At 41.5% G+C, this 22,110-nt stretch overlaps 1 protein-coding gene across 1 annotated transcript in view; it reads right to left on the bottom strand.

Annotated features, from left to right (window-relative positions):
* Positions 1–22,110, bottom strand: part of CARMIL1 (capping protein regulator and myosin 1 linker 1) — a 194,891-nt gene that overhangs the window by 137,798 nt on the left and 34,983 nt on the right. The gene's annotated exons all lie outside the window — the stretch shown is intronic.

Below are 22,110 nucleotides of genomic sequence, written 5' to 3'. Positions count from 1 at the left end.
CCAACTGCTCCATGAATGGTGAAACGTTTGCACTCCAGGAGCCAGATAACTTCCATCCTTTTGCTTGTTTGATGCCTCCTGCCCTGAGCAAAGAAGAGCTGCCCCCCGAGGAGGGAGAAGTTACAAAGACATGCCAGCTACCAGCTACACTCTTCCACCCCAACTTGGCATTGGCTGTGCTACCAAGACCCGAGAAACCCCATGTGCAGCACCTCGGGAAGCTGAAATGCCCCACTCACCTCTGGTCTTGAGGGTAGCACAGAGAGGCAGTCGCACATGTGCAGCCAGAATACCTAACCCTGAGCATTAAACTCACTCCAACACAGGAAGAAACAACTTCAAACCTGCAGGCAGGCAAGGCGGCTCGCATCAATGACTGCCTCTGCCAAGCACGCACAGGCAGAAGTGCTTCACCTGGAAGAGCAGGCGAGAACAACACTTCCCTCCCACATCCACAGCTACCGAGCTAGAGTAACCGCTGCCATCCCCTTCCTTACTGCCAGGGACACACCTCTTTTTATTTTTAAAAACATCTGTAATTTCTTGAGGCTGAGCTTTTCTTGGGATAGCTCACAGTGAAGGCAATGCACTTTCATTTTACCTGAAATGCAATGAGAAGTCAGAAAGCACACAGACCCTAATTGATGGGACTGATCTTGAGCTAGCCTGCTGGAGATGGTGGACACCCCACTCACCTTACAGGACTGCAGAGGCAACAGTGGTCTGTGTGTTTTGCAAATCCTGGTATGTGTGCAATGGGAGAGCATGCTGAATCAGGCCAGGCCTTATCAGCTCATTGCAAAATCCCACGCCTCATTAAATCATAACCTTCAACAGTCTTAGCTATCTGTAACCACTGTCAGACTGTGGAAGCTCACAGTTCTTTGTCACAAATGACTCCAGAGGAGGTCAAAGACACCAATAGAATGAAACTTATGAACCACTTGGTCATCTTTTATGAGTAAATCCACAGCAGCAAACCAGAGTTCCATCTCCACGAATAACTAATGGTGCCTCAACTCCATGTTGCCAACTCAACGATGTTGCCCACAGTATCACCGTATCCAATTTACCTTTAGAAGCACTACTGACATGCTTTTCAGCTATGACTCACGGCCCAGAATACAAACGAAATTGTTTTACACCCTTAGGAAGAAAAAAAACTTCTAGTTGGTGGCCATGAGTCATGGGTATCTGAAGTTTTGTCTGAAAAGAGGCATCTGCTACAACTGAAAACTTCAGGAACAGGCTTGTTTCAAAGTTGTTTGCCTTGGGTCATGTAAATATTAACTTCCTAATTTTCATCAGCAACAATTACATTTGCTAAGCAAGGATATTAAATAAAGTGCCTCTATAAAGTATACAATGTTATCATCTGAAAGTTTTGGTTCTTTCCTTTTTGCCACTGTGGATTACGGAATGCAAAACTTATCTCAAAAACTCGACAACTTTTAGAGAACCTCACTCCTCAACAGGCAGCAATAAAATCTCCTTCCTACAAGGAGAGCACCAGTATTCCAGGCAGTACCATCTCGCTATCTGGATCTGCTTCCAATGGTTTTACATTAAATGATCTTACAATTAGTCTTCCAACAGTCTTACACATTTCAATTTTTTTCATGCATTAATTTTTGACAAACTGTCATGATTTCTCTCTCAATTCTATGGAAAAACATTTAAACAGCAATGGCATTTGCAATATTAAACAGGATCAGGAGTGTCACTAAAAAAAGCTAACAGAAAAAAAAAAACCCAAAATACAAAACCAAAGCAGTAATTTTACTGCTGGACACGGTTTTTGCCTTTGTTTAGGCTCTTTACGCAAGTAATGCTGCTCATTTATTGTTGCAGGTTAGGAAAAAGAAAAAGGGGGCGATGCTTTCTTTAATAAAGACATATTACACTGAAAATTCATTAATGATTGTGGGTGTTTACACTTAAAGTAATTCCCAGTTGATTCCTATAGTCATTTCTCTCTCCGAAAATCTAACTTGTCATAAAGGTGGAACCATTAACAAATGGGTATTGATTGCTAAGAACTCGCCTTTGATTTTACACAGCCCTTTTTGCTTCTAAACCTGATTCCAGCAGGGCTCTTTCCCCCTGGGAAACCCCTTTTAACAATGGAAACGTCACACAGATGCAGCATGAGACCTTGCTGACTTCTGAGTTTACAGATACCATTACAGATACCGATGTTCCCCTTCCTTGCTCTTCTCCGAAGAGGCAGCTTCAGTCACCGACATGACATACACGTGGAGGAGCTGAATCCCCTTCCCTATGGCCCAAAGCAGCAAGCAGGAGAGCAAGAAGAAAGCTGACAGAAAACAGTAAAACTGCAGAGAAATAACTGCACCACATACTGTAAGAGGGAAGGAAGACAGGAAAAAGGGAAGACTACAAATTATCCTGAGCAACATCAAAAAAGAGCCACCTACCAAACAAAATGCAAACATTAATTGAAATTTGCTCTGTAACTCATGAAGCATGGCTGTGGATTGTAAGCCAAAAGCATCTTTCCAATAGAGATGTGTCACCAGCTGTTTTATGGTGCTCAGACTCTGGTCACAAAGCAGTTGTGGCTGCATGTAGCCAAGTACAATATTTCCCATTTCTAGACTTACACAGTGCCACTTTCCACTCTTACCTTCAGTCAGCGAGTCCCACCTGCCATTCTCCAGCAATCCTATCACCACCAGGAACCTGGCACGCCGAGAAATTTTTTTTTTTAATTGTGGACATATTTCATTTAAGAATAAAAAAACCCCATTTAGTTCCAGCAATGTTGAAAAAAACTTTGAACGTGTGGAACTGCAGGTACGAAGCTGAACAAAACCAGCCTGCAATGCACTGCGAAACAACTCTCTGTCTCCCACTAAACAAGCAGGGCAGACATAACTCTGTGAAAACAACTGATTATTTTTGTGAGTGATCCACCTGCAATAGTTTAACCAGATTCAGTAACTGTTTAGCCAGACATACAGTCAGCTTTCTGCAAATTGGTTCACGGAGACAATTACTCATGAACATGCACGCATGTGTGCAGTCATGGACATGGTCCCTCCAGAGCAGGGCAAAGGGCCTCCTTTATTTGTATCCTCCACGCAAGCCACACCACTTGTGCTTGATGCTCCCTCTCTGGCTCCCGTCAATCACTTACACGTAACCTGTTTTGCTTACCAAGGTGCCAATTCAAGCGTGTATCATAGCAGGGTACATGAGCTTCCTAAACTGCTGGGGAGAGGCAGGGAATCAGTGTACAAAGGTCCCGTATAACAGCAACGGTCTGTTCTGTCTCAGAGCACTCGGAGAACAAGCTTCGAGTACACCCCAAATGCAGCTCTCTAACATGTACTCCTTTTTGACATTTTGATTTGGATTAGAATGTACTTTCATGTGTCTTCTGAACACAGTACCTTGAATTATAACAAGCAGGATCACAAGGATACCCTCTGAGATGCCCTTTATGCTATCTTATAAGTATGAAATAGCAAAATGTTAAGAATCCTTGGGTTTTCCTAACCAGCTAAAAACAAGCACTAAGCTCATACTGCAGAGCAAACATGAAGTTAGCTCTTGTACAAAGCCTCACTGTTCATCATTTGTACTCTATTCTCATCTTCCTAACCTGAGAGCTTTTCATAGAAAAAGACCAAAAAAAAAATCACTGTGGATCTTCTCTCTTATTCAAAGCGAGGAAACATCTGACAACTATGTGTCCACTAGCACAGGTCTTGCTTTCTAGAAAATAAGGTACACTTAGGAAGCTGAATAAAGCCTTCTCAGATGACTTCATGTGAGAAGTGGCTTCTTCCTCAGAAGAGCACCTGTCTCAGCAGGAAAGGCTGCCCAAGCAGCTGAGAACCTCCTTCTGTACTACACTCACAAGTTCTGGGAAGGAGCTACTGACGCTGTATGAAAGCACACACAAGATGAACTCTTCGCACACACCTGCAACCCAGCAGATTTACCTGGAAGCTGCTGCCTTCTGCCAGCAGTGCCAAGGAGATTTTTAAAAAAAGAAAACTTGACATCTGGCTCCACAAGACAGTAGTTTGGATAATGCCATCACAACAAACTCAGACCTACTGTAAATATACTAACAATGCTAGCCAGTTCATAATGAACAGGGCAGCATAGTACAGGACATCTTTGCCATTCTGACTCTGAAGCTGTAGTTTGGGCATATCACCACAAAAAACATTACCTGCTATAAATTAACAAGCCTAACTATTTCGTAATGAAAACAGCACTATTTTGCAGGGGATCTTAGACATCCTTGGTGTGGAATGCCATCCAGGTGTGTCAGTGCTCAGCAGGAGGTAAAATGCAGAAGAATTCACCTAACCCCAGTTTTGCCAGAACAGTCTAGGCAGTTATTTTCTCCCATGGATCATGCTTGCTGAGGAGTTAACACTGGAAGGTTGGAAAGGGATAGAAGTGAACAGCTGAGGGGGAAAGAGACGGAAGGCTGAGCCACAGAACTTCTTGGCTGGGGGGGGACTACGGCCTCCTGCAGAATATGGGTGGCATCTGCTCTGGAGCACTTCAGACTGGACACACAAGCATGCAGGCTTCTGTCTTCGCAGAAAAACTCCTACAGCAGGAACATACCGTGAACAGACATGGTATTTCATTCTGCAATACTTGTGCAGACATGTTTTTAATGAATGTATCCATCACCCTAAAAAAGAACGTGGAAATATCAACATCTGAGAGCAAAGTGAGGTGGGAGAACAACCCAATACACAGAACTATAAGGAAAAAATTCTACAGCTAGTAGCATAGCTACTAGCTATGCTATAGGTCTTAGAGAAAGAAAATACAAATTTTGCTTTTATATTCATACAGTGAAAGCACTTGGATAACTACAGTTCAGACAAGCAAGTTTCCCCAATAAATCTAAGGCAGAAAATACGTGACACCCAAGGCAGAGAACATCATGGCCTCTCCTCTAGGTCCTCTTTTTGCACTCTCCCCTTTCCATTTAACATCATCTCTGTCCTTTGCACAGCTAGAAAAAGAACAGAAATCTGCTGTCCCTCATCTTTGAGAATACTTTTATGTAAATAAAAATTATATCAAACTCTTTAGTGTACTAGGCACACGGAAACATACCCAGAATCAATCATAATTTTTTTGAGCATGTATTTTGAGCTTCTATAGATCAGAACACACCACCAACAGCTATCTCTGCTGTGTATACTTCAAATGAAAAATAGAGAAAGATTGTCTTTATGTGTCACAGGGTGCACAGATTTGCCATTTGTGATATTCAAGTGAAGGGGTGAGGGGCAAGGGGGTTTTTGGTGCCCAGGCGCTGTCCTTTCAACTTGACATGCTTGGTCACATAACAGCCTCTTCAGGTGCCTTGACTCTGAAACCCTGGAAAGACCCCAGATACACATCCTCACTTTTTAACCACTCTAAATTTAGCATCTCAGTGAAGTCACTCTTCCCTCCTTACCCTTCCCCAAGATAAAGGCGGCACTGAAAAGGAACACACAAAAATCAACCAATCTGGCCCATGAAACATGAGCTACATTCACAAGACAAAAATAGAAAGCTTTCATCTTTCATTATCAGGCACTCTACCGCACAGCACAGGAAGCTAAAGCTTGAGGCAATGGTAGGTTTCAAATACTGCTCAAAACATGAGCAAGGCTTTCCTTTCCTGCTATGTGAAAGGCTAAAAGAAGTTGGCTTGGCAATGACAAAAAACATTAGAGTCAAATAAGCCTCTCCAACAGCAATCCAAACAGAAGGGTCTAGGGGCAGGCAGTTGTTTAAGCGATAGCATCATCCCCACTGCATAAATTCTCCTGTTCAGAAAGACAGCCCTTGCCTCCTCACTTCTGCTGATTCTAAAATTCTACATTTTAAAATCTTAAATTCTAAAATTGTAAAGTTTTTAAGATTCAGTCCCAGCTCCCAAAGGAATTCAGAAGGACTTGCTTGAAGCCCTCCCATCTCCCTTTGTAAACAGCAGCCTGAATTTAATGAGGTTTATATCTACTCTCTAAGGTTTGGTGAGGGCAGATGGAAGGGAAGGTGGGACCGGAGGAAAGGAGAAACTGTACTGTTCCCCTGTCAGGGTGTGTCAAGTCCTTCCAGAAGTCCCTTCAGCCTCCATCTTTACAGTCTCAACAACAGATTAGGTGGCCATCTGCTGAGCTTCAATTTTTTTAAAATGTTTTTATTTTAAGAGAAGTTGTCAGTGAAAGAACCACCATGCAAAGTCACAACCCTTCCTCAAATACACTTTTTTTTTGTGGTGGCTTTATCTTCTTACCTGTTCTTGCCCACTCTACAGTTCCCCAGTGAAACCAGAGACAAGCTGCGTTCACTCACCTCACTAGCCGGGGAAATACTGTTTATGAATATGAATGGACTTTTAACACACTGTGAACTGGAAATTGCACAAACCATTTAAACTTACCAAAGCAAGTCAGTCTGGCTCTTTCCATCATTCACGTCTAACCCACTCCTGGTTTTACTACACACATTCAGAGAGCACCTTTTGGGGCCTATCATCTGTTGGGAAATGTGACATTTCATTACCCACCCATGCATTTCTGCCTCTCCTGTCCTTGCAAAAACCCGAGGGGTAGTAGAGAAATTGCCTCCTTTTTTATTGACGAAGTTCAGCACAACAGCAGCACAAGCACAACCCTCCTCCTGGGCAAAAGGATGAGGTGCCTGGAAGGGTTTCCCGTCAGATAGTACATCACTGAATAATGGGGCGAGCACTGGGAAGAGGAATTACTGCCGCTTCCAGACAGCATGAACGAGTGGTGTAGAGAAGGAGTGGAAGAAATATATCACTGGGGTGAAAAAAGAAATAAAGATACATTTTTGAACTTTTCCATGGCATCACTATCCTTACTTTTAAGCAATTAAATGAAAATTTCACTTAGGCATCCCACAACACTTGTGCAGAGCATCCGACATCAACATGCCTTACAGGCAACTTTCAACAGTCTCCAAATGGAATTAACTTTCTTATTTTACAGCCTGGGAAATCCAAGATGCCTACGAGGCAGAGAGCATGAAAACAGAAGCAAAATTCAGAGCTTAATCCACTCAAAGCTAGAAAAACCTCAATAATCTCCATCTAAGGATTCTTAAAGAACTGGCAAATGAAATTGCAGGGCTAGGTGCAAGGACTTTAATGAAACAATATTAAGTATAAGGTGGTATATGATCTGAAAACATTCAGCAAACACAGTAACTAGATTTAAAAAAAAAAAAAAAAAAACCAACAAAAAAGCAGAGGAAGTGGCAAACAAAAACAAGTCGTCCAGGCAACTACTGCTTATAAAAATCACCTCAGTAGAAACATATGGCATTGGAACACATTGTAAAGGGAGCCATAATTAAAGAAAGAAGCTAAAGGAAAACAGAATAAAACACATCATCAGTTTGCCAGCACCAAAAGGGAAAACACATCAGACCAACATGACATTCCTTCTAAACATAGAAGCTCATTTTCTAGATGAAGGAAATAGGTTAGCTCTAACACAGCTAAGTACCCCACAGCATGCATCAGTGTTGTTTAGGACACTGGGGCGGGAATTAAGAACTTAAAGGTGGATATGAAATTTGCTACGAGGTACAAAACAAGTGGTATACACAGACCAGACTATTAGACAAGTCAACGTTTCACCTAGGACATTGAGACAAAAATCTTCAGCATGAAGTCTAAAGGCTTCACCTGTAAATGGCCAAGGAGAAAGACAACTACTCATGTGACAGAACACCAGAAAAAGCTCAGTGTATCTGCACTCTGAGGGGACTGTAAGTGTCCCTCTTATTGATTCAGTAAATCTTGAAGAAGACAAGAACTACTTAAATTTACAATTATTTTAACTGGTACAAGAACCAATCATGGCCAAACTTATGACAACAACTCTGTCAGAAATTGGAAGGTTCCTCACCACCATGAAAGCAAGACATCAGATGGGTGCAGCAGAGGCAAGAACCCTAAAGATAGAGTTTGGTTAATATGTGAGCACTACTATGTGATGTGGGGTGCTTGTAACAGCAGGAGCTGGACTCAATGAACCAGTTGTCTCTTGAAAGGGGTTTCTTTAATTCATCAATATTTTAAAAGATTTTGGTACAGGTGCCTCTTTCTTCTTCCACAAGAGCTCATTCTAATAAGTAGTCATATAGCAAGGCTTGCCAGAAGACTTTCAGATTGCAGCTGAACTAACTTCTCAGTTAAATATTCCTACAGGCTGACAATACCAGAAGAGGTCCACTTTTGGGGAGTGGAAGGAGAGTTGCTTTGTTTGTTTTAAACCATATTACACCTCCTTGCTCTGAGCAAGTCTCAAAGGCACCGAGAACCTCTGCAGGAACAAGATCTGGGGCTGGGCTCAGGGCAGCAACATCCAGCACACCTTCTCAATGCTGCAGACCAAAAAGGGTACATAGCACTAGTCCAGTTAATATGTTACACAGCTGAAACGCAACAATCACAAACTTCACTGAGAAAAAGGGACATTTAATAAGAATTAGTAAAAGGGAATTTTAATAATGCCACTATAAAGTCTGGATTTTCTTGCAAGACAAAACCCAGACACCTAAATTCTACTTACATGCCCAGAGTTCTTAACTCCCCACTGCCTGGCCTTTCCTATTGCTACCTGGCTGTCTTTCTTACGACTTTCTTTCTTATGACTAGCCAGAGGAAGTCCAGTGGAATTTAGGTTGTTAAATTCTTGTAAAATCTTACTAGACACTTGGGACTCTGCAGGTCTGTAGGCGTAGCTAGCCCCAGCTTGATACAGGTAGGTCCAGCAGTGCATTCAGTTCTCATAGACTGCCTCCTGAATCTACAGAATTCACATCAGGTACATATAAAAAGCAAACTTCCATATCCCAATTCAGTTATACAAGAGTGCTCCCACTAATGCATCTCACTGGGAAGATGGAGAAAGGTAGATGTAATGATGGAAAAAAGCTTTAGTATGAGCCATGAAAAAATGGCTAGCAAAAAACACCCACCCACAAGCAACGGATCCAGAACAGCATGGTATGTAAGGGACACAGAATTAGCTGCCAAGTAAGATGTGAGCAGTAATAGAAGATAATCAACAACAACAGAAAAAACCCTCAACAGTTGCTCAACTTAGAAGAAAGAATCAAAATACCCTTAAAATGAGTCAGTAAGTCTGATCTTATTTCTTCCAGTAAGTTGCAGTAAAACGAACAATAACGTTCCCAAACTGGAAGTTATTGTTTACTTTATATAAATACTAAGCACAGTATTTCTATGTTGAAATAATGTGTACTTTAAAAGAAATGAATAATATTAAACAAAAACCTGTTACACTTTTAGATTCCTCTGCTGCAGAAGAAACTGCTGCCAGGAAACTGAAACATAATGAAATAAACACCTACAAATCCGAAATAGTTCACATTCACTAACAGAGGAAGTAAAAAGGCAAGATGGTAAAGAAGGGGAAAATCAAGCTCATCTAGCAAGTGCAAGTAGGTTTCTGTTTCTTATTAGTCCATCTCTTATTAGTCCTGCTAAAGAAAGATTACTGAGCATTCTCAAAGAGCACACAATTTCCAGATACAAGTGCTTCTGCATACACAGAAATACTACAATATTAGTCATAAGGTTAGGTACATACTGCGCTTCCCTCCATCCTACTGCAATACGCATAGTCTAGACTTTAAACCATTTTTGGATGCAATGCATTTGGGATCTCACAGAGAAAGTTCTCCTTTCCATAGTCTATGATTTGCAGCACACACCAAAAAATGAAGGGACAAAGGAAACTTGCTTGCCAGTCCCCAAACTACTATCCACACCACTCTGTCAAGAGGCTTTTAGTTTTCTGCACTACTTTATTTAGCCCCAGGCCCTTCATCTACTGCGTGATTAGGAAACAAGCTACAAAGGGTCCATATTGACTAACTTTGCTTATTTTAAAGCTTTTGAAAGAGACAGTGCCTTGGGCAATATGTAGTTATGTCTAGATGGCACGCGGATAAACCTGAGAGCCCAGGAAGCAGCCCAGCTATGATACTATGAAGCTGCTGTCACCTTCTCCTTTCTGTCTTATACAGCTTCTAGTATCCAACCTAGCGTGGGCTACGCTTGCCCAAGAATACCTCACCCATTCCACTGAATACTGTGGATAATTGCTTTTGGATTTCTAGACTCCATTATAATTAAAAATGACAGAAGACCAGATTGTATTGAAAAATCTTGGGGTTTTTTCAGATCAGGAAAGAAGAGAGCTCAGTCAAATGTCCTGTTTACTCTTATCTACCCAGGAAATAACCCGGGCAGAGTACGTGCGCTGCTCTGATTTCATCCAGCAATTCCAGCTGCTGCCTCAGTTTATGACTCCTGCTCACCTGCTTTCAGGGACCCATAGTGGCCACAGGTCCTACTCAGATCAAAACCCAAGGCAGCACAAACACATGGGGCAGTCTCCATTAAACCAGGCACTTCGGCAGACACAGCTCCTTCAACCTGCCAGCATTAAAACATGGCAGAGATACTTAGAGACCATACATAATGTGAGGGACTCCTTTTATTGGTAAGGAAGAAGTTTTAAAAGGCAGTTTGGATATGTTTATTATATTTCTTTAAGGCTTCCTTTCCTTATTTCAACTTCAGATTTTTCAATGCAGTCCAAACATGTATCTAACTGTCTTGGAATCCTTATTCAAGGGACATATAATTCATAGCAGAACCTGAGAATATACCATATATATGAAATATCTCATGGCTTTGGCTGATACCTTATGCAGCTGAAATACTGGGACATTTTGGCAAAATGTTGATTCTGTGGAAGGCTCAAAGCACCTCCCATATTCATAAAGGGTCCATTACACAAATGGCATTATTTTCCTTAACATTTTTATCCTGAAGAATGTTCAAGTCCCAATCAGGATCAGAGCCACATTGCGCTAAAACTGAGGAAAAGTATATTTAGATATTATATATCCCCAGGGATATTGCAAGAAGACATGCAGCATACGGCAGATTAAAAAAAAAAAAAAAAAAACAAAAAAAAGAGGAGAGAGAAAGAGATTGAACTGTTAAAAATACTTCAAATGAATACTTTACAAAAAAAAAAAGGGAAGAAAAAACCCGCACACCAAAACATTTTGTCAAGCTCAGCATTTCATGGAAACATGTAGAGACATACAGGCATTTTAAACTAAAATGACATTGACATTTCTATGTCAATTGTTTTGCCCTCTATCTCTTTATTCACTGGAGTAGACATGTGCCTTAGTTCTATTTAGTACTTTAAATTATTCATTTTAAAAAAATTTCACACCATTATTGAAATTCAACATTTCAATGCCTCCCCAACAGTATTTCAGAATTCTCATTTTAAGAATACTTCCCAAACTATTGGTTTGGGTTTTTTTCAATTTCAGATAAGAAAACTTTAATTTCCTGTTGCGATGCTAAAATTTCCAAAAGAACAAAGTATGAATAAACCGCAATATCATCACAAGCCAATGGTTCCTACTGCAACCTAGTGACCTTTTAGAGGTAACTAAGAATTTCCATGAGCTCACTTCAGGCAGAATTGCAAACGCATGTTAACTTACCTTTCACCATTTTACTGCCAAATCTTGTAATGGCTAGGGTTTTTTGCAAATCCCACATCCTGATGTTAGTATCAGAGTAATACCAGAGCCCATTTTATTCTCCAAAACCACCTGAGCACGGACCTCAAGCTTTCAAAGAAAAAATTGGATATGCTACCAAAGTTCACTCTAAAAGCTATGCAGTCAGAACACAAATAAAACCAAGCCACAGCTTTAAGAACAACCACAAACATCACAAACTCCTCAACTCAAATTCCAGAAAAAGGTCAAGTGGAAAAACAGAATTCAGGAGGTCCAGCTGCACAGGTTTGAAATATTTACCTTTCTTTGGTGAGAGAAAGGAGGCTCCTAGCACAGCTTCAACTACTCTGCCAAGGGACATGCCCAAAAGAGCGGGCAAAAGGTGCCATTTTCATAATGTCCTCTACCATCACTTGACTGTAACAGCCCTTGGCAGGCTATTTTAGAGCATGGTCCAGTACAGAAACACCCAAGCAGCATACAAAAGCATTCAGCACAGGTCAGTTACCCCTGGCTTGCTGCTTCCGTACCCCATGCCAGGAGACTAAGCCAGCTTTCTCAAGGAGTAAGTTGATCCACACAGAATTCTTCCCTGTCGTGATTCAGGCTGGAAACAACTTGACCAAGTCTTGAAACAAACCAGATCTCACTGCACTATCCTGCAGCCTTGGTATATACTGGGGAAGGTAGACGAGGAGTCTGATCAGTGGAGAAGCAGCAGGGAGGCTTCCTGAAGCACAAGCAAGGGCAGCAGCAGTAAGCATGGCCATGGAGAGCCCTCATACCTATCTGAGGCACTGGCTGGGATTAACACCTGGTCTGACCTGAGCTGCTTCTAGCACATCCCTGTCTATCAACGCTGACAGGTCATCAGCTGTCTGTGGGGCTAAGAACCAAAGCCAGAGCCTTTGGCATCTAGTGCTTACCTGTCATCTGGTATCTGTGGGGGAAGAAAGCTGTTAAAATGGACATGGTGGTGGCCTCCAATAAATTACTGGTGGCAGGCTAGCTGCCAGGTCCTGCTTGCAGAGTAAAGCCACCATCCCTGGCTGCCTCCACCCCAGAAATGATAGATGGCGGTACGGAGCTCCAGTAATGATGTCCCCCCTACATACTCCCCCACATCCCAAGGAGCTGCCTCCCAGAATTCCATTAGGAAACACCCACAGCTGAGCACACACCAGGCTACTGCAAGGGCCTCTTCAAGTAGCAGATGTCATTCACCCACAGAGAAATTTCCTCCCGGGGGTAAAATCTGAAGACACAGGTTTCAATAGGTGCATCTGCACAATCAGCAGAAGTTACTTCTGAATTTTCTCTCACTTTTTTGGCCTTCCCAACACCTCTTTGATAGGTCTTCTTGGATATGTGCAGTGACCACTCAGGACCCGCGTCTGTGTGCTCACCCTCCCCTTGCTGTTTATCTACGTCTCTCTCCGACACTCATTCAGCAAGCTGTTACACTAAGCATAAAACCAAGCAAATTATACAGTAGATAAAATGCCAAGCTTCTCTTGCACTGCCAAGCTCCATTAGAAAAAAAAGTGATGAAGTCGGCATGCATATAATCACAATAATTAGACACTTGTAACCAGCTGAATATCAGCATGCATTTAGAAATTAAAATAGCACAGTTGAAAAACGTAAGAGGGCAGGATCTGTGCAGTCTTCTCCTGCAAAAGAGGGAGGGAATATTTTTTGGCTAATTCAGCTCTATCTCAGAGAAAGCCCTACAGTGTTGGCTTTACCATCTATCGCTCGCTACAGAAGAGCTGTCACGTTTGTTGTAGATCAGCACTCTCGTCATAAACATTTTTTTAACTTAAGGAACTTAAAACTTGGCTGTGGTTGTGGGCTGCCAGACCTACATTTGGACAATTTAATAATGCTGTGTAGTCTGGGGATGTTTGTTGTGGTTTTTTTTTTTTAATTTGACTCTTCCGTTAGCATTAAAAATACCTCCTTTCTTTGCATGCTGGTTTTCTCTTCACATGTTGTGCAGCCACTCACTAAGAAAGCCACTTCAAAGTCTGGGAGTTTAAATAAGGATGAAAAGCCTTTTAGTTGGTTAGTGGTTTTGTTTAAGACTTGTCAGAATTGATACATCAACAAATGCATAAATCCAGCACCAAATCAATCTTCAATATTAGCACTTGTCACATAAATTAATCCTTTTAAAACCTGTCTGCTCATCCTGGAGACACTGTTGCCAACTTCAAACATCAAAGTAACCTCCAATCAAAGGATTACAGAAAGTTCAAAACTGTCAACCCACTCTTCCTCCCTTTTCAAAAACTCCATCTTCTATTGTATTTTAAAACTATATGTCTCGCTGAGTCTTCCCTTTTCCTTGCCAAAGCAATGACTTTACAACTTTAAGAATATTGCTTACTTTCTGGAAAACAAGATAGTAGAGAGATTCTTCTTGTATTTAGGATGACACAATCACTAAGTTTCTCTGGACGTATCAGCAAAGTTTTCCTGCAGTAAGAACTAGGAATAAAGTTAAGAGTGTTCTCTATTCATGTTTTTTTAATACAAAACAATTGCTTTTTCACTTTTTGGTTTTGTACATTATTTTTTCCATCTCACATTATCAGAATGTCTTGAACCTACAACCTTCTAAATCCACAGGCTACAGAAGCAATTAATTTTATACAATCCATAGTAGGTCCACTTCTCTCTCCCCTGCATTCACTGAGATTTTGAAAGACAAGTGTTTGAAACAATTTATTTCCTATTAAATTCTGTAATAGTGCATTGGTAAATAGGCACAGAATAACCAGAATGAGACTAGGGCAGGGGGGAGGGAGAGATAATTTTATCTCAGAACTGTATATTTCAAGTTGTCATACTTCACTGGGTAAACATATTACAAGGACGAGGGGTAATGGTTTTAAACTGAAAGAGGGAAGATTTAGATTAGATACTAGGAAGAAATTCCTTACTGTGAGGGTGGTGAGGCACTGGAACAGGTTGCCCAGGGAAGTTGTGGATGCCCCATCCCTGGAAGAGTTCAAGGCCAGGCTGGATGGGGCTTTGAGCAACCTGGTCTAGTGGGAGGTGCCCCTGCCCATGGCAGGGGGGTTGGAACTCGATGATCTTTAAGGTCCCTTACAACTCTAACCGTTCTATAAGTCAGTGGAAAAAAAACACTTCAATCCAATGCCACCGTTCCTAAGAAAACGGCACAGGCCTTGGCAGAAGTGCAATGTTTTACACTTATGCTTTGAATAATGCACCTGAAAAAGCAGGACTCCAGCGTGGTTACTTCATAAGCTTCCAATAGCCTGCCACTCAGCGTACACAACTGTAATACAGGACAAGGTGATTTCCATCCCAGTCCTGCCCAGCCAGGACTACCTGCCACCTCCTTCTTTCAGAATAAACTTCCTTCTTGATCTTTCTCTCTTTCACTATGTCCTCCAGGGCTTCTTCCTCTTTTTACTTCTCCCTGTAAAACCTCTGTAATAAAGGCTCAATCTAGAAGTGAAGACTACAGTGTCTCCACAAAATGCATCCATACAGAGCCAGGCAGTTCACCCCAAGTCAGCTGGGTGGCAGGTTAAAAAAAAGAGATACTATTGAAACTTGAATAAATAAAGATCAATCTTCATTTACTCTTTGGGGTTCAACATGCAGCCTTACTGGAGGTACGGCCATATCCAGCCAATGAAGCTGCCGTCTAGATGCACTTTAAAGGGTTGATTTTACTCTGAGGGATTTGCATGCAAGATACTTGTTCTCATTCTTACAGCAGGCAATCTGCTAGGAACTGGAAGTATGGAAGAAATTTACAGTGAGATAAGCTTAACTGAAAGCCTATTTGGTATGTTTCTTGCAGCACCCTAGCCACTTGGTTGTGAAAATGAAAGATCTAAACAATATGGCACGTGTAACAGTTAAAAAACCCTTACTTTAAGAGTCTGGGACAGCTGTACAGGAACATGAAAGAGATGTACACTTTCCAAAATAAACTGTAATCATAGCACATCATAGCACTTTGCAGTTGCTCCCTATTTCCTTAGCTTTGTACTATATATTCCTATAGGCATACACATATACTAAACAGGTCTTCAGATGTGCAGTAGTGATTTAGTCTTTGTTACCCTATGCCTGCACCCATTTCTCCATTCTGAAAACAACATGAAAACAGGGTCCCAGAGTAGAAAGTCCATGGCCATGTCCAGCCTCTCCAGTGCAATAGCCACAGCAACGAGAAACCTGCTGTCCCAACAGCCCATCCTTCCCTGCCACCCCTCATCTCTCTCCCGCCAGGCTGAAAATGCCCTAAGCCCTACATGTTTCACTCTGTTCTTGCTGCTTTAAAAAAGCAGACTCTGGGTGCTAGTGTAAACAGTATAAAAAACAACAGGAAGAGGGACAGAAAGGGGGGGGGGGAAGGCTTTTTCTTAGTATTTGAGTTTTTCCAACAGAATTAAACCATGTAAATCAAATCTCCACTAAAACAGCCACCAAAAACTTCTCTAAAATAAATACTACTATAGAAAGGAAAAGGAGCTAGAAGAAAAAACTTAATTCAGAAAAATTCACAAAAAAAACCCAAACATACTTATACAACACTTACCCAACAACAGTGTTTTTATCACCATCCATTCAGTAATCTAATCTTGCAAGAAATAAAAATAAAAAAAACTTGCCGGACTGCCAACAAATCACCTTCTTTCCTCCGCAGAAATCACAAAATTATTAATTCATGAATTCAACTAACCCCACAAGCCCAGTAGCAGAACACCTAATTAATTCAGAAATCAAGCATACCACTGCTGACACATCAGCTTTAGGCGGAAGGCGAGACTGCTGGAGGGCAGCCCAAGTCTGGGATCTGCTGCAGACTGACACCTATAAGCTGTGTGCTCCGACAACTTCGCATAGAAACCCCTATTGCGGATTAAACATGTTCAGCATAACTACATCATAAAGGCTACATTTAAAAAGAATAGAGAAGAAGGGGGAACACCCAGAATTATTGTGGAGGTCTTTTTAACTTTTTAAAATTAATTTAATCACTAAACATTATCATGAACATGATAGAGACTGTTTGCTAAGGAAGGCTGGATGGCAATGTGACCTGCTCGCTGGGTTTAAGAAGAGCTTTGTTCTTTGCTGCAGAAGTGACTTGCCCATTTGCAAAATATTCTTTCGTTGCAGTGAAGTGAAAAGGATCAAATTACGTTTATGAGAAATTTCCTATACAATGGAAATGAATAGAAAGGTTTATGCCTTGATCCCAAGCAGCAGGAGAAAACAATACCAGTATAGTCAACTACAAAATGAAGAAAGGACTCTAGGGCAGCCACAGAACAGGAATGAATGCTATTTCGCAGCCAAGGGAAAGGAATTATCTAATACAGATGGACCTCAATCAAGCCTGACATTTCCTAGAAAACTCGCCTGTCAAGAGAAGCCTTGGATAGACTCAGAAAATTTAAGCAACAAAATCACTTTTTCTCAGCAAATGGTACCTATTCAATTCATTTCAGAAAAAAAACACCACCAAAACCCAAACCAACCAAACCTAAAACAAACAAAAAAAAAAACCCCACACAAACCCACAACAAAAAAACCCCCAGTATTTAATTCAGCATTACTTGTTAAGCGCCTAATACATCAACATTTTATAGGACAATTTTCAAAGTCACTCAGTAGTCAATGAATTTGGAATAATGTTGTCATTAGTATCTGAAAAATCATCTGATCAGAGTCTTCTCTTTCTTTTTATTGCTGACGTGTATTTTATTTGAATTTTATCAAATTAATGTGAATCCTGATCTGAATTCTAAGAAATTCTTCAATTGTAGTTTATAGGAACTAATTCTTTACTGCAACGAACACTTAAAATCTTTTCCACTACACTAATGCTCTACAAAGTTTGCTAATCTCATCCTGTGTCCTCTGTAAGGCATAAATTCATTGAAACTCTTTGAGAAAAGCTTTCTGTTATGAAAAAAATAGTACTGTGATATTTAAAAGACTTACTACTAATGGCTAATAATGTAGCAATAACTATGAAAAGGTCAGTAGAGCACATAACTCCAGGCACAAGATTATTCAAAACCATTTTTAAATGATGAGTTACATTGCTGTCTTTCCTATATAGCTTAGAAATACTTCACTGATTTAAGTTTGGCTTTTTAAGCAATGCTAAGTATCACTGGATGTATTAAGAACAAACTAGAGGAGGCTGGTTCTCAAAACTAACAACTTGATGTCAGATTTGCAAACGAACTGTTAAAGAAAAGTCGATGATGAATGGCACTAACTGTAACTAGTAAACCTCATGACAGGGAATAGTCAGAGCAAGCCACAAAAAGCTCATTTCTCTACTCTTCCCAGCCTTCAGCATATAGCATTGAATAGTACAGACACCAGAGAATTTGCTGTAGAGATACTGGGCAATAAGGGTTTGGGGTTTATTACACTGTGCATCTTTACGAGGTTTATTTTACACTTTCAGAAAACATGAGCAGAGGAGGGACCAAAGTAAATTTCAGCTCACTTCATTATGAGAATGCTTATCTTGGGTTTGTTCAGAGAGGTATTCAAAGGCTTTGCTGAAGCCAGTAAAATGCCTAATTGCCACCTCGGAGGCCAGACTTTCCCCACAGAGCTGCACAAGGGTGTTTGTTCAGATGATGCAGGAGAGCTCAGCTAAACAGAAGGAGGAAGGCATTTAAACTTAAAGGTTAAAGGAAATCACCAGCTCCCAGCCAGCACACCGGCAAGACAGCAGGGAAGGGCATGGTCCTTGCTGCCCAGTCACCTCTGATCCACAAGGACAGCAAAAGCCAGTTCTTGCCCCCTGCCCCTCACAGGCAGTCCCACGACACTTCTACAGCAGTTGAGTGGACTTTCACAGGCAGCCACCCCAGTTTGCTGAATCGGCACCGCTGCATACAGAGGACACAGGCTCAAGCAGTAAGCTTGGTAGAAACTCCCAAGCCAATTTCTCCACATCAGCTGCAGTGTGTGGGCTCAATTTTTCTCTCTTTTGTCCTTTGTAGCCCAGGCTCCTGCAGCCAGCCTCCTTGGCTGTGCTCATTTCTTCCAGACAACCTTTAGACCCTCAGTGGATAAAGAGGAAGCAAGACTGAGACATTGGGCTCATTACTGTAAGAATGGAAATGGGAAGGCTTCCCCAACCTATGTTTTAGCTTGTATTAAGCCCATGCAGCTATTACGTCCTATAACCACTCGTCTTGACTTTTGGGATGTTCCCTCTCACATTGTTCCCTCCTGTAGCAATATTTCACCTCCTTTTGCCTTGTCTGAGGCATTACTGTTGCAAAAGCAGGAATGCCTCAGACATTACTTGAAGAAGTATGTTTGGTTTTGTCACAGAAGTCAAAGATTAATGTAAGGAACAAAAAACTTTTCTGTTGTAGCTCATCTCAGCACAAATTCTTCCCCAAAGTTCTAATATTACAGCTGTCTTGTTTCAATAGCAAGCTTTGTTTAACCTTGGTGTCTGTATTCTTCCGTTCAAAAACACCCAAACCGAAGTGCGGCAAATAATTTTGCACAACACCCTCTCAATGCCAAAAAAAAGAAAGATAATTAAAAATAACTCATTAGTGTAAGCTTTTTGTTCCATTGCTTTATTCCAGCTTCAAAACAGGAGACTGAAGTTTCAGTGAGCAATACAAACAGTCACGTAATCCACCAAAGCCCTGGATGCCTTGACGCTGCCCTTGCTCCCATAGTATACAGACTTCTGTGCTCTGGATCAAATCTTCAAACCCGTTACTGAATGGGCATCCAAAGGCATGTCTCATTATTTAATGCAAAAGGTGTTATGTTCTCCAAAAGGAGGGGAAATCTGACAGGTTTCCAGACCATCCAGAGAGAGGCAGCAGCACCCTACGGAGGCTAAAGTGCTTCAAGCAGGAGGTACTTTGTAAAATTCTTATGTAAGCCCCATTCCTGGACAGCACTTGGCGGCCTTAACCTTCAAGTAACTGACATGCACTTTCAATTTTTGGCTGTGTTCATGGCATTTGTTTTCTTTATAAATGCCTCTCTGTTTTGCACAGTTAAGGAAAATATTTATGCATGTAACCCTTCCCTCTCTAGGAAATACTCTAGGTTAGCTAAACAGTTAATGGGATGTTGTGGTTACCAGTACAGTACCAGTCATGTCAAAAAATGTGATGTAACTGCTCAGTTATGGTTTCCGGACACTAAAAGTACAGTATACCAGCATCTAAAAAACAACTTGAAAACATTTGTGTACAACATGGTTACATAGCTATATCTTGTTCAATGGGGGGAAAATCACTGTGTTTTCCCCAAATATCTCAAGAACCATTCGAAACATGTTCATAAAAGTAATTTCTCTTCTGTACAGATTTAAAACTCTCCAATGTTGTAGTTTCTCAAACCATCTACAGACCTATGAACAGTTTTCTAAGCTCTCTGTCCCTGTCAGTTACAAAGCACACAGGCAGGATGCTAAACACCTTGATTTTCAAAGAATGACCTCATCATTACCCTGTATCACAGTATAATCACAAAACCACAATGCTTTGTACATTTACCAAGTACTTTACAAATGGGTTAACTACTTAGGGACCAAATCCAAGACGCTTAAGCACAGGCTTTATTTTACATATAGTACGTACACATAAAGACCACATGCACACATAGTTCCATTGAGTTCAATATATTACTAGTTCGGGCAGTCATGCGTGCACATATTTTGGACCCAAATATGTACAATTGTGCTTTGTCATGAACACGCAGCTTGCTCTGAAAACACAGCACTTCTCACACCAGCTCCTCACCAGAGCTAAGGATGGGAAGTGAGCACTGCTGCTCCAGCAAAAACTACTGACCAACCTCTGTAGTTGGGATGGCCCTCAACAGCCAGAGCGTGACAACAGAAACTCTGTTTGTATTAGCAGTGAGTACCCACACTAGTTTTGTTCAAATGAATCATGTTTGCTGTGTTTGCCTCTACCCCTCTCCCTGCAAGGCTGAACAAGCCAGCCCTGCTGTAGGACACAACTAACTTCCCATTCTCTTTCAAGAGCTCTGACAATTTAAGCACCTTGTAAATAATTTATGCCATAGATAGTTATTGCCCATAAGCAATCAGCTCTTCCTATTGCTTTTGAGTCGACAGCATTTCTGCTAAAGTCTTCTAAGCGTTTATTACATTCCAGTCTCTCAGCTGAATAAATACGAGTTGATTATGTTAATAATGAGAAAGCGCCGTCCTCCTTGAGAAGCCTTTCCCTGAAGAGCTCCTGCAAGGTTACGAGGTGAGCTTTGGCTGAGCACAGAGCGCTGGAGGACGCACGGCAAGGAGGTGGCAGGAGTCCCGCAGGAAGGTGGCTGCAGTCTCCCGCAGCAGCAGCCCAGCCCAGGCACGAAGAGGCTGGGACTGTACCTTGAGGCAGTCGGGGATCAGCAACCCAGAGGTTGCCTCCTCCTCAGCATGGACATAGCAGCATAAAGCAGACTCTCTTCAATAATACTCAGCTTGCAAAGCTGACAGAGGTAATGCTGGCTCGTTAACACCTGAGAGCGCCTTGCTCTGGCAAGCCCCACTCACCAATAAGATCCATGGAACCAGGAGAGCCTTCAGTCAGCCCATCTCAGGCACTGGTTGCTACTAGATATATTTTCTTTCCTCCAGTAACTACCAGTACTACTCTTCCTGCAATAGTAGCCGGTGGTGACAAGCAGTTATGATACTGGTTTCTGTGCCTGCGAGACTTGCCAGGAAATAATATTCTGCCAGACGGAAACAGAGAGGAAATACCTTACCAAACAAAACAAACAATGCAGTGAAATATGCTTATTTTATGGATCCAGGTCAGGAGTCTCAGATACCAGGGATTAAGACATTAGTTCAAAATACAGAACTGTCTGGAGTTACAAGTGAGGAAGTCTGAGACAAGTGGCTTAAGTCTGTGCCACAAGTCTCACCCCCAGGACAGACATCCATCCTTCCTCATCTCACAACAGTTTACCCTGTCCCAAGGCAGAAACGATGTCTTCCAGTCCCATCTTCTACTGTTGACCAGGCCTTGATGACTGAATTCTCGTCTGCCAGCAAGTTCCTGGGCACGTCATTCAGCCTTTGTTTACCTCCCAACAATACACTGCACTGACTGACCGATAACAAAGTAGAGGCAGCCATATCACTGCATAAATGAGATTCCCCTGCAAAACGGGGCAGGGAAATCACCTACCATGCAAAGCCAAGAAGGGGCAGGTCACAATACTTTAGACAACACCATTAAATCACAACATCAGAGCTCAAACTACAAAGTTCATAAACATATGACTTTCATTTTACAAATTTATTTTCCAATGACTACAGCATCCTGGAACTAGAGCAATGCTATTACTTTAGTCCTGCTGTATTAATGTTACATAAAAATGGTCCTGTTATGGACAAAAATTAAGTAAAAATTAACGACTCAGTGTGAACCATATTTTAAATGTGGAGCCAGAGATCATTAT

Source organism: Numenius arquata, chromosome 4 (assembly GCF_964106895.1).
Source record: "Numenius arquata chromosome 4, bNumArq3.hap1.1, whole genome shotgun sequence".
NCBI classification, from domain to species: domain Eukaryota; kingdom Metazoa; phylum Chordata; class Aves; order Charadriiformes; family Scolopacidae; genus Numenius; species Numenius arquata.
This window is presented reverse-complemented; position numbering and strand designations above follow the sequence as displayed.